Genomic DNA, 13,657 nt, shown 5'->3' on the forward strand with positions numbered 1-13,657 from the left:
TAAGATTTTGGGAAGATTCACATGCCTGAAAATATAGAGAATTATAGAGAGAATTAACCCTTGGGCCCTTATATGACTAACTTTGAGAAACCCTAGCTTGTTCTTACCTTAGGGATTTGAGAGAGTTTGGAAAAGTATTTGTGATTGATGATAGTTGGAAATAATAGCCCCAAGGTATTTTATGTACGTGGGGTCTAAGTCGGTATAGAAGAAAATATCCAAAGTGCCCTTAATGAAATACTGAAAAATAGTCGCCTTATCATTACGGACGACCTTACAACTTGTAGAGTCACCTCCCGACTCGTGACCTCCAGTCGTACTCCGGATAGCATCCATGGGAACCCACATTATTCTGGATATAATTTGTACCGTACGACTCGTACTCAAACATTACGACTAGTTTGGTCAAATCGTAGGCAAGGCAGAATATCTAGGCATCACACCGGTTTGGCTACAAATGGGACTATACAACTCATATAGAGTCTTTATGACTCTTTAGGAGCCAATCATAATAGAAACTTGGCCAATTCACACTGGTCAGGCTATGATTAGAGTCCTATGACCTGTGATGACACCCTACGACTCGTAGAGAGAGTCGTAGTCTAGGGAAAAAACTCATAGGTCAAGAAATTTCCAAGGACCAAAATCTGGGTTGTTTCAATATTACATTAGCAAAACTGACCCAATTGTATAGTACTAAAATATTGGATTTCATCCCATAGCCAACTTAATTGAAGTAGGCAATTTTGTCCTCTCTTTCCTATACAGCCATTCCTCTTCCTTCTAAAAAAACTTTCATTCGTTTCAATTTTATAATTCAGGTATTTTATGTTCATTTCAACCATAGGATCTCCAAAATCATATTTAATCAGATTATATCCATTGTTCCAAAAAAAAACTAGCTGAACTAAAACAACATTACTAGGGAGAAAAACCATGCTGATTAATCCAGCTCCATAACCTCATTACACTATTTCTTTCTGAAATTTAAAATTTGATTATTTTTAAAACCCATTCAACTAACTTTTTCTTCTTAGACCCATCCAAAAGTGAAAGTTAATACAAACACTTAACAAATGGCATTGTTGTAGTTTCATGATTTACGAACATTTGGTACAAACTTGTTTCTTTCATAACTCTTCGTTAATCTATTGTTCATTATTGCTACAAACAATGAGCATCTAAGGAAAGACATGTCTATAAAATTCATAGATCAAGCATATAGAAAATTTACATTATAATTTTCTAGCTGTTGCACAAATTTTTTTGGATGTTCAGCTATTATTGAATATCCAATCTTCAAACTTTGAGAAAAAAATTTGGTAAATAAGCTCTATTCTGAGTGGGTAGATTCCAAAAGATGGGTTAAGTATTGAGTAGCTCAAATCTGATGTTTTGGATAAGTGTTTTGGAAGAATTTGATGCTTGGATTCATAGAAAAAGTCGAATTTTGATTTTTTGTATACATTTTATATTGTACTTTATATTATTGTGTATACAATACAGTCTTTTTATTTCAATAATTTTCTCGTTCTTTTTTATTTTATATACACGTATACCATGTAGATACATTGTTTACACATTATATATACAAATGTATATATTTGTATAATCATTATATTATTGAATAATTGTAGATATAACATTATGCAAAATTATATGTGGTATTTTTAAATGAATCTGATGTTTAAATTCAAGGAAGAATATGAAATAGATTTTTTCGTATATATTTATTTTTGGATCAAAGTCAGGCCTGAAGCCCTTTTTATTAAAGACAAAATAAAGTAATTTACACGGGAAATTAGATGCTATAGCCTCAATAATGGATGGCTTTGGATTTTTGACCCCAATAAGAAAAGTCTTTAAAAACTAGCTTTTCTTTGCTTTTTAGTGTAGTACAAGTACAATTTTGCCCTCTACGCCTCAAATATTTGTAAATTTTTCATACTCATTTGTCTCTCAAATTCTATTTTTATTTTTATTATTTTCACTTTTTTTATTTTTTGCTTTAATTTTATTTTCATTTTTTAATTCATTTGTCTCAAACTTTATTTTTTTCTCTTTTTTCTTTTTTCTAAAACGTTATCGTTTTCTTCTTCTTCTTTTTTAATTCATTTGTCTCAACCTATATTTTTCTTTTATTTTTTGTTTTTATCATTTCTCTTTTTTTCCCTCAATTTTCTCAAACTTTATTTTTATTTTTTTCTCTCATTTTTATTTTTCTCAATTTTTTAATTCTTCTCTTTTTTCTTAATCTTTATTTTTTTCTTGCCTTTTTTTTCTCAATATCTTTTTTTTGTTTCTCTATTTTGTTTGATCGCTTTTTTTTTCTCAATTTTTATTATATTTTGCTAATAAATAAAAAATTGGATAATCCGCTTTTTTGACATCAAAGGAAATTTAAGGGCATGAAAACATAACGTGGTAGAGTTAAATCTTGCCCACGGGGCATAATTTATTGTTTAAAAGTCCTTGAGCTATGTCTTGCCTCTAAGATAATAGTTGTAGAACATCTCATAAATGAAAACATAACGTGGTAGAGTTAACTCTTGCCCCGTGGGACATAATTTGTAGTTTGAAAGCCCTTGAGCTAAGTCTTGCCTCTAAGGCAATAGTTGTAGAGCATCTCATAAATGAAAACATAACATGATAGAGTCAACTCTTGCCTGTAGGGCATAATTTGTAGTTTGAAAGTCCTTGAGCTAAGTCTTTCCTCTAAGGCAATAGTTGTAGAACATCTCATAAATAAAAATATAACGTGGTAGAGTCAACTCTTGCCCGTGGGGTATAATTTGTTGTTTGAAATTCCCTGAGATAAGTCTAGTCTCTAAGGTAAGAGTTATAAAATATTTCATAAATCAAAAACACAACGTGGTAGTGTCAACTCTTACCCATGAAACATAACTTGTTGTTTGAAAGTCATAAGTCTTGCCTCTATAATGTGGTAGGGTCAACTCTTACCCATAAAACGTAGCTTGTTATTTAAAAGTCATAAGTCTTGTCCTTATAATGTGATAGTGGTAACTCTTTATAATGAGATGTAACTTGAATGAAAGAAATTGAAGAAAAGAACAAAAATAATAAAAATTGCGGAAAAAGAAGAAAATGAAGAAAAATATTGAAAAATAAAAATAAAAAAAAATGTTGAAGTTGAGAGAGAATGGGATAAAAATAAAAATAAAAAGATTAAATAAAAATAAAGATCGAGAAAAAATTAAAAATAAAAATTATATAAAAGCAGACGTTGGGGGGTGTAAATAAAAAGAAAGTAAGGGTTGAGAAAAATTAAAAAGAATTATAAAAAAAAAAAAAGAGGAAAGAAAAAATAAAAAATCAAAGTAAAAGAAAAAAAGAAAAAAAAAGTTGAGAGGAAAAAAGAAAAAAAGTAAGGGTTGAGAAAAATAAAAAAGAAAAAGAAAAAGAAAAAAGAAAAAAGAAAAGAGAAAAATCAAAGTAGAATTAAAAAGAAAAAAAAAATTAAAAGTTGAAAGATATAATATAGAGTTGTTATCCATTATGAAAATCATTTATGTAATTTACTCCATTGGTTAGGGTCAATTTCGTTTAAAAAAATATTAGTTAATAGCTAAAGGTCATTTTAAGAAAACTTTTTATTTATGACTAAAATTTAAAAATCACCCTAATTTGAACTTATTCATCAGGTTTACCCTAATCGTCAAACCCAAAAAAAAAATAACGCGATAAGCTAAGATAACAACAAATCAGAAGTCTCTTTTAGGAAAGTTAGTAGAAGCTTCCACACGCCTCTCCATCTCCACTATTTCACACCATTGATTTTTTATACGTGAGATTGTATATTATTGTATAGATTTATCTATGAGTGTATTATATACCTGTTATAATTTTGGATAATTTTATAGATATAATTATTCAATAATATACATAATTAAAAAAATATGTACATATATAAATATACAATTTTTAAATAATGTATTTATATTATAGTAGTGTGTATAAAATGAAGAAAAGGAATAAAATAACTCAAATTGAAATATTGTATTGTATATGTAATAATATACAATGCACTATACAAATATATAGAAAAAAAAGAAACTTCATATTCTTCCTCGAAATCAAGTACCAATTCATTCAAAAATATCTCAAAACTTCACCAAATCATTCAAAATTTTAGATTTGGGCTCCTCAATATATAACTGATCTTTTGTAACCACATCCACCCAAAATGGAACTTATTTATGATTTCGATTCTCAAATTTTAAAGTTTTGAGCTTCAACAATGGTTGAATCAATTTTGTCCTATTTATGTAAGATGAAATAATTAAAATTGAATAACGAAGAAGCGAATTGGGCTAGATATAGCTGATTCAAAACTTCGATGTCACCGGTGAAGAAACCATTTTTTTTTTTAGATAATGAGCATTATGGGTAGCATTATATTTTGTAATTAATTCATATAGGGTAACCAAATAAATAGTAAATAACAAACAGAATGTGAATTACCTAAAGAAAGAAAATGATGATTTTGAAGGTGAAATGGGAATTTGAATAAGTGTCAATGAAGAAAGATAAGAAAAAGAGGAATTGGAAAGAAAAGTTAGTTTATAATGAATGGTAAAATCAGACTTTGAGTTATAAAGTGACAATTATTATTTTTGCTGCTTAAATGTAAAATATATTGGCTAGTTGTACTTTTGGCAATTATTTCTTTTATTAATATGTTCTTTTTTAGAATATGTTCTTTATTAGATTTTCATATTTTGATACAATATATTTACCACTATCAAATCTGATGTATTTTTATTTAATAATTTAATTGGTGTTTTACTTTGTGTTACAGGCAATTGTGTATATATTATGTTCATATATAATAGAATTCTATTTAATTTCAAACATTTTAAGATTTTGTTCAAAAATAAAAGTTTTCATGCTACAGAATCAATAATTTTCATATATAAAAATTATATACTCAAAGTTACTCATGTTCTAAATCAGCAAAAAAAAATTGTATGTGAAACTTGTAATTGTAAAAGATATAGAAAAAATGTGCGAAAAATACTTATACTTTGGCAAAATTTGCAGCAATACACCTTAAATTTGCAAGAGTCCTATGATCCCTTAAATTAAATTTTACTGTATTTAACTGACATATATTTGCCTACTTGGACCACTTAGTCAGTCCATCAAAGGTCGGTAATGTCACGCCTCAAATCCTATTGAGGCAGACAGGCACTCGTAGCTGTAAAGGCCCGAGAGAACCAATTCAAAAGCTTGTACTTCCCATGCATGTAACTATAGAAACTTAAGGTTCTGACAAACATGATATTATCTATCGATAAGAATAATTACATATGCAAACAAAAACTGATATATACAATACTTGGTCGTTGGGTCCACCACATCTAAAGACAAAACACTACCATAACTTTACATTAGTCTACAAAGCCTTTAAAAGATACATAAACTTAGTTAGGGTCGGGAAAACCCCCGCCCTACTCTTGACTTACTGTACAATACCAAAATATATGGAACAGACTCGGAAAGCCCCGAATCAACCTGGAGCTCACCAATAGTTAGTGAAAATCCTGCGCTCCTACTAGTGTATTGTATGGGCTGAAGTGTCTGTGCCTGCAGCATGAAATGCAGGTCCCTCGTGAGGGACGTCAGTACAAAAATATGTACTGAATATGTAAGGCAGAAGGTAACAACACACTTGATACAAAAGCTCAATAGAAATCTGATACAAGTGTATAAGTAGTACTAGTAGACCACCTTTAAAAATACTTGTGGGACAATGTACATTACATTCTTTTCTTTATTTTACTTTCTTACTTCATAATCTTTGTAAGTCATATAATGCAAATGACCAGCTGATCAGTGGTAAATAGATAAATTAGGATTGGCCCATGCTAGGCTTACGCCCCTGAGCTGCCACCTACATATAAAGATTGGGATCGGCCCATGCTAGGCTTATGCCCCTGAGCTGCCACTAACAAATAAAGGTATCGAGATCGGTCCATGCTAGGCAAATTCCCCTGAGCTGCCACTCGTCATTTTACAGATTTGCATTACTTAGTTTATTTAGCCTTTGAGATTGTTACTTTGGTGGTCATCACATTATGATACCTTGAACCAGTAATACGCTAATAAGAGACATGTAAATAGACACTTAATGTAACAACAATGAGGTAGGGAGTTGTTGGCACACAAATAAAGTGTTTAGGAGCTGAAATAACACATAGGTCTTATTTGAACAAATGGAGAACTCCTAAAATTTTCTAATGAATATAGACGCTCAGATTTAATAATAAGCACGTATTGAGGTGTTCTAATGCATTAGAGTGTGGGAACAAGGTCATTGGATACATGGAGTGTAATGTGCTGCCATTATGTATCACTTGTTATAAGATAACCTTGGCAACTTGCTTGATGGAACAATTGTACGATTTCATGCCAAAGAGTACAAAATGGAGTATGCCTTACATACCTGCTTGTATAGCTCCGAAACTAACCCGGCTTGACTTCCCGCCTTTTATATTACTTATCTATAATAGAATATATAGTAAACTAGTATTAGCAATCCAACCAACATGTTTAGGCTACTTAACTTCACCAAAATAGTAACCGGGCAGTACACACATAATCCATCAATCAAGGGCATTATTTTAACCATTTCCTTCTCCAATTATACCCATATAGCACACATGTCCCCATAAGATCACCAAAACCACATCAGCTTCGTTACACCCTCCAACCAATACATAAAATAAATTGGGCAATAACAAATGTAACAATTAGTTCGGTGGTGTACCACCACACCTTTCTTCTATATTTTATTACGAATTAATCACACCTTTCTCAAACATCAACCTGGAAGCCCATAACACAAGCACACAAAACAGTCCACAAACAACACCCCAATCATCCTTGAATAACAACCAAATATGTGCAATCCTCTACCAATACATGTACATAGAAAAGGGACAAAAGTGGAAAGCAAACATACCTTGATTTCCTTGTTAGTTTAGCCTCTTAATGTGTATATCTTCAATAGCATAATCACTTCACACATACACCAAAAGAGAAAGAAAGAAATCCCTTAATAACTAAGAATAATGGACTGTCCAACTTATAAAGAGGGCTGTCCAAAAATTAATCTTAAAGAACACATAGTTTCCTTAATACAAACTCATGAATTGCTCACTTACCTTTATATTGGGAGGAAGGTCAATTCTAAGAACCCTTGTGGGAATATAGGGTTACTTCATAGCCAAGAGAGAACAAGAGAGAAAAACCTAAAAGCTGAAATTTTTGTCTAAGTTAAAATGAGCAAAAATTGTTGATTTCAATCTATATAAAGGAGCTGCTGTTTGGACAACTTTCTTAACCCTTTTTGGCCCATATTTTATCAAGTGAATGATGTATCTACTTGCCCAATATATTGGGATTTTTTGGATCCAAAGTTATTGGGCCTTAGCCACCCATTTTTCCTTCTTTTCTTCTCTTTAATTTGGGCCTTGGCAGATTTGAGTATTGGGCCTCTTTACCCATTTTATTTCTTTTCTATTCAATTTGATCCCAAATGAGTACATTACATTAGTATTGGCCCAAATCTGGTCCATGTCCATATGTCCATTAATTTAGTTCAAATAGTTCAAGTATGTGACTCACCTACTAGCTTAATTAAGTCAAGCAAGCACCTCATATTTTGTTCTATTTTCAGCTCCTAATCCCTTTAATCTAACCTTAAACTTATACACACTTGGTCACTTTAAACTTCAGATTCAAATACTAGCTTACGATTCCAAGGTTAATTAGTTGTATCGACGTTAACTTGGTCGCATCACATAAAAACTACACGGGCAACATATATAATTCTATCTATGCCATTAATACTTGCATAACAAACTCACCCTACCTATCATATAAGACCATACTAGGTTCCATATAATTAGAATAAGTACAAGCAAAATACGGGATGTTACATCCTTCCCCCCTTAGGAACATTCGTCCTCGAATGTTAGCATAACTATCCAACTAAAACAAGTTCAAGCCTAAGTTTAATATCCCTATTATCACATAGTATTTATATACTACACTTACTTGTTATTGCTCTAATTCAGTATCTTGGACTTTTTCTTTGTATTTGAACAAATGGGGGTACTTAGATTTCATCGCATCTTCAGCTTCCCATGTGATCTCTTCTACTTGCTGATTCCTCCAAAGCACTTTTACAGAAGCTATTTCCTTATTCCTCAACTTCTTAACCTATCGATCTAGAATAGCAATAGGTATGTCTTCATAGGTGATATCTTCTATAATTTGTACATCTTCTGTAGGGGTAATATGAGACGTATGTCCAATGTACTTTTGAAGCATTGAGACGTGAAATACTGGATGGACTATTAAGAGCTCTTGGGGTAGCTCTAATTCACAAGCGACTTGGCCAAACCTCCGAGTAACCTTGTATGGGCCTATATAACGTGGACTTAGTTTTCCTTTCTTACCAAATCTCATAACCCCCTTCATTGGTGACACCTTCAAGAATACCCAATCACTTATAGAAAACTCTAGGCCCTTCCTTCTAATATCTGCATATGACTTGTGTTGACTTTGGGCTATTTCTAGCCGCTGTTGGATTACTTTAACATTCTCCATATCTTGATGAACAAGATATGGCCCAAATAAGGCAGTTTCACCCGCTTCAAACCATTTAATTAGTGATCTACGCTTTCTTCCATACAAAGCTTCATATGGTGCCATTTTTATACTTGAATAATAGCTATTTTTGTAGGCGAACTCGATGAGAGGTAAATGATCATCCCAACTACCTTTAAAATCCAATACACAATCTCGTAGCATATCTTCAAGTGTTTGAATGGTACGTTCTTCTTGTCTATCTGTTTGAGGGTGAAAAGTTGTACTTAGATTCACTTGTGTTCCCAAATTTCTTTGGAAAGACTTCCAAAATTTTGCAGTAAATTGAGCTCCACGATCTGATATAATAGAGATTGGAACTTCGTGCAGCGAAACTATCTCTTTAATATATAATTTGGCATATTCTTCAACTGTGTAAGTGGTCCTAACGGGTAGAAAGTGTGCTGATTTGGTAAGCCTATCAACTATCACCCATATGGAATCAAACCTTCAAAATGTACGAGGAAAACCAGTGACAAAAACCATGTTGATCATGTCCCACTTCCAGATTGGAAGATCTATACATTGCATATAACCTCTAGGGTTTTGGTGCTCTACTTTAACTCTTTGACAATTTGGACATTCGGCTATAAACTCTACAATGTTCTTCTTCATGTCACCCCACCAATATATCTCTTTCAAATCATGGTACATTTTTGTTGACCCTGGATAGATGGAATACCTTGAATGATGTGCTTCTTTCATAATCCTCTTTCTTAGCCCATCTACATTAGGCACACACAATCTGTTTTGGCACCAAAGTACTCCCTCTTGCGTAAGCTCAAATGCCTTTGTCATACCACATTGTACATTCTCCTTAAGCTGTAATAGAATGGGATCTGCATATTGCTTCTCTTTTACTTCAGCTACTAGGGAAGATTTTGCAGCATTATAAACAATAAGCTCTTCACGTAGAGTTTCAAGAAGGTAAACTACCAAATTGGCTAATTGGTACAAATCTTTAGTCATCCCTTGCTTTTCTGTAGATGGTGCCATGGTCTTTCAACTTAACGCATCTGTTACCATATTTGCTTTTCCCGGATGATACAAGATATCAACGTCATAGTCTTTTAATAACTCAAGCCATCTTCGCTGCCTCAAATTTAGGTTTTTTTGATTAAAGATATATTGCAAACTCTTGTGGTCCGTATATATGTCAACATGAATCCCATACAAGTAGTGACGCCATATCTTTAGGGCAAATATAACCGCTGCTAGCTCCAGATCATGCGTTGGATAATTTTTCTCATGTGGCCACAATTATCTTGAGGCATATGTTATGACTTTACCATGATGCATAAATACACACCCTAAGCCAATTCTTGAAGCATCACAATACACCTCATACCCTTCTTTGCCTTTTGGAAGTACCAATACGGGTATAGAAGTCAACTTATTCTTCAGATCTTGGAAACTCCTTTCACAGGCATCATTCCATCAAAACTTGGATGCTTTGTGTGTTAGCTTGGTTAAAGGTGCAGAAATTGAAGAAAAATCTTCAACAAACCTTCTATAATAACCTGTCAACCCAAGAAAACTATGAATCTCCGTAGGCGTTATGGGCCTTGGCCAACTATTCACGGCTTTTATTTTTTGAGTATCAACCTTTATTCCTTCACTAGATACAATATGACTCAAGAATGCCACTGATTTTAACCAAAACTCACATTTAGAGAACTTTGCATATAGCTTACGATTACAAAGAATCTGCAACACCTGTCATAAGTGATTGGCATGGTCATTTTCTGATCTGGAATAAACTAGAATATCATCTCTAAAAACTATCACGGACACATCTAAGAATGGCTTAAACATCCTATTCATCAAATCGATAAAAGTTGCGGGTGCATTTGTTATCCCAAATGACATGACTAGAAACTCATAATGACTGTACCATGTTCGGAAAGCTATCTTAGGTATATCCTTCTCTTTGACCCTCACTTGGTGGTAACCTGACCTCAAATCAATCTTTGAGAAGCACTTGGCGCTTTGTAATTGATCAAATAAATCATTAATTCTTGGGAGGGGATATTTATTTTTAATAGTCACTTTATTCAGTTGCCAGTAGTCAATACACATTCTCAATGAACCATCATTCTTACGCACAAATAACACTGGTGCGCCCCAAGGGGACATACTAGACCTTATGAATCCTTTCTCTAGCAAGTCTTCTAATTGCTCTTTCAATTCTCGTAATTATGCCGGGGCTATTCTATATGGAGGAACTGAGATTGGTTGGGTTCCTAGAATCACATCAATACCAAACTCCACTTCTCGTTCAGGAGGCAAACCTGGAAGGTCTTCAGGAAATTAATTTACCACCGGAATAGTTTGAAGAGTTGGTGGCTCCGCATCTGTATCCTTCACTCTAACTAGATGATATATGTAACCTTTGGAAATTATTCTTTTTGCCTTAAAATAAGAAATAAATTTACCTCTTGGCGCACCAATATTACCTCTTCATTCAAGGACTGACTCCTTTGGAAAATGGAAATACACCCTTTTAGTTTGGCAATCTACAGTGGCATAACAAGACGCCAACTAATCCATACCCATTATAACATCAGAATCTACCATTTCTAGCTCAACAAGATCATCCATCGTATCGCGACCATAAATAGTTATAATATAATTTCTATAAACCCTTCTAGCTATGATAGATTCACCAATTGGCGTAGATACTTCAAATGGCTTAACTAGCAATTCTGGTGTTCTTTTGAACTTCCCAGCAACCAATGGAGTGACATATGATAATGTGGAACCCGAATGAACTAATTCATATACATTATGTAAAGACAATGTACCTGTAACCACGTCTGGAGAAGCCTCTGAATTTTGTCGATCCACTAAAGCATATGTACGATTCTGAACTCCACTAGAGCTTGCTGCTCCTTTAGCACCTCTACCACGACCCATAGGTTGTACACCTCTACCTGAATAAGGCACCGATGATGATGATGCGATGGCTGATCCAGTAGGTCATTCCATACCACCTATGGCCCTTTGAGGGCATTCTTTCATCATATGTCCTAATGCACCACACCAAAAACAAGCACTTATTCCGAATTGGCATGCACCTAAATAAAACTTTCCACATTACTTTCATGGCTATCGAGGAGGCCTTAATTGGTTCATACTCTCTTGCTCTTGATACCCCACTATCCATGAACTCTGACTCTCACTTCTTTGCCCAAACTGGTTGCCTTTAGACCCTTAAAACTATGGTGGAGCACTAGCTGTAGAATAAGAAGATAACGGCCTAGATGGTCTATTAGAAATCCGAGGCCTAAACTCTTCTTGGGATGCCATAAACTGCCTCGTAGATCTAGCCCTTTTGGAATACCCTCTTTCTGATTCTTGTGCTCTTCTTCTTTGTCTTTGATCCTCCATTTTTTATGCAAAAGCTTTTATCCTTGCTATGTCTATGTCTTTATTCAAAGCAGCAATAGTACAATCTCTAACCAGATATGGATCTAATCCATCTACATATCGATGAAATCTATCATCCATTGTAGCTACTATATTAAGAGCATACCTAGCCAAAGAGTTAAACCGAAGGATGTACTCTCTTACGTTCATATTCCCTTGGCGAAGACTCAGGAACTGATCTGCACGGGCTTCTTGAATCTCATATGGAAGGTAATGATCAAGAAATTCCTCTTTGAACTCTTTCCAAGTAGCTGGAGGTGCATTGATACCCCTAGATCATTTCCAGTTTTCATACCACAATATAGTCTCTCTTTTGAATTTATATGCTGCTAGCTCAACTGTCTCTTTACCCGACACATGCATGACATCTAAAACCCTTTGGATTTGATCCATAAAGTCTTGTGGGTCTTCAGTAAGATCTGATCCGGTGAATGTGGGAGGATCCAATTTAAGAAAATTCTGTGTCCGTAGGCTAGCTGTCCTATCTGTACCACTAGAACCCGTGGTTGGAATGGCTGGTCCTTGAGCTTGTCCAACAACTATATGAGTCAATAATTGTACCTCATTCCTTAGATCTTAGTCAGTAGCATTAATAGGTGATTCTGAGGATGCGGTTCTTCTCCTTCTTAGCTCTTCTGGAGATGGAGGAGTAGAAGAAGTTTGGGATGCAAACTCAGCTTGAGCCTCGTTTTGATTAGCTTGTCTAGGTGGTGACTTGCTGGTCCCTTCTCCGGCAGCCACATCTTTTCGCTTACCTGTATTCTTACTCCTTCTTGTAACTGGCATTTTTACTATAATAAGAGGAAAAAAATAGGTTCAATGGTTAAATATGACTTCACCTACAACATAGGCTCTATTGCACGATCTAAGATATGAATAAAAAGAGACAACCCCTAAATGCCCATAGCCTCTTGCTTATAGATGTGGTGTACAACACAACAATAAGCAAGACTCAATGTAGACACGGCTTTGTAGACTCCCTAGGATGAACTGCTCTGATACCATTTTTTTCATGCCTTAAATCCTATTGGGGCGGACAGGCACTCGTAGCCGTAAAGGTCCGAGAGAACCAATTCAAAAGCTTATACTTCCCATGCATGTAACTATAGCAACTAAAGGTTCTGAAAAACATGATATTATCTATCGATGAGAATAATTACATATTCAAACACAAACTGATATATATACAATACTTGGCCGTTGGGCCCACCACATATAGAGACAAAACACTACCATAACTTTACATTAGTCTCAAAGCCTCTAAAAGATACATAGACTTAGTTAGGGTCGGGACAAACCCCTGCCCTACTCTTGACTTACTGTACAATACCAAAATATATGGAACAGACTCAGAAAGCCCCAAATCAACTTGGAGCTCACCAATAGTCACTGAAAAGCCTGCACTCCTACTAGTGAGTTGTATGAGCTGAAGTGCCTGTGCCTGCAGCATGAAATGCAGGTCCCCCATGAGGGACGTCAGTACAAAAATATGTACTGAATATGTAAGGCAGAAGGTAACAACACACTTGATACAAAATCTCAATAGAAATCT

The 13,657-nt window shown here is 34.2% G+C and overlaps 1 long non-coding RNA gene across 1 annotated transcript; it reads right to left on the reverse strand.

Moving 5' to 3' along the window:
- Positions 1 to 6,434: 6,434 nt before the first annotated feature.
- On the reverse strand, positions 6,435 to 7,306 carry LOC124899428. The gene is made up of 3 exons (XR_007056905.1): positions 7,188 to 7,306; positions 6,986 to 7,041; positions 6,435 to 6,524 (listed from the first exon to the last, which is right to left on the reverse strand). It is a non-coding gene; the product is annotated as an uncharacterized LOC124899428 (long non-coding RNA).
- Between the last annotated feature and the right edge of the window lie 6,351 nt (positions 7,307 to 13,657).

Source organism: Capsicum annuum, chromosome 6 (assembly GCF_002878395.1).
Source record: "Capsicum annuum cultivar UCD-10X-F1 chromosome 6, UCD10Xv1.1, whole genome shotgun sequence".
NCBI lineage: Eukaryota > Viridiplantae > Streptophyta > Magnoliopsida > Solanales > Solanaceae > Capsicum > Capsicum annuum.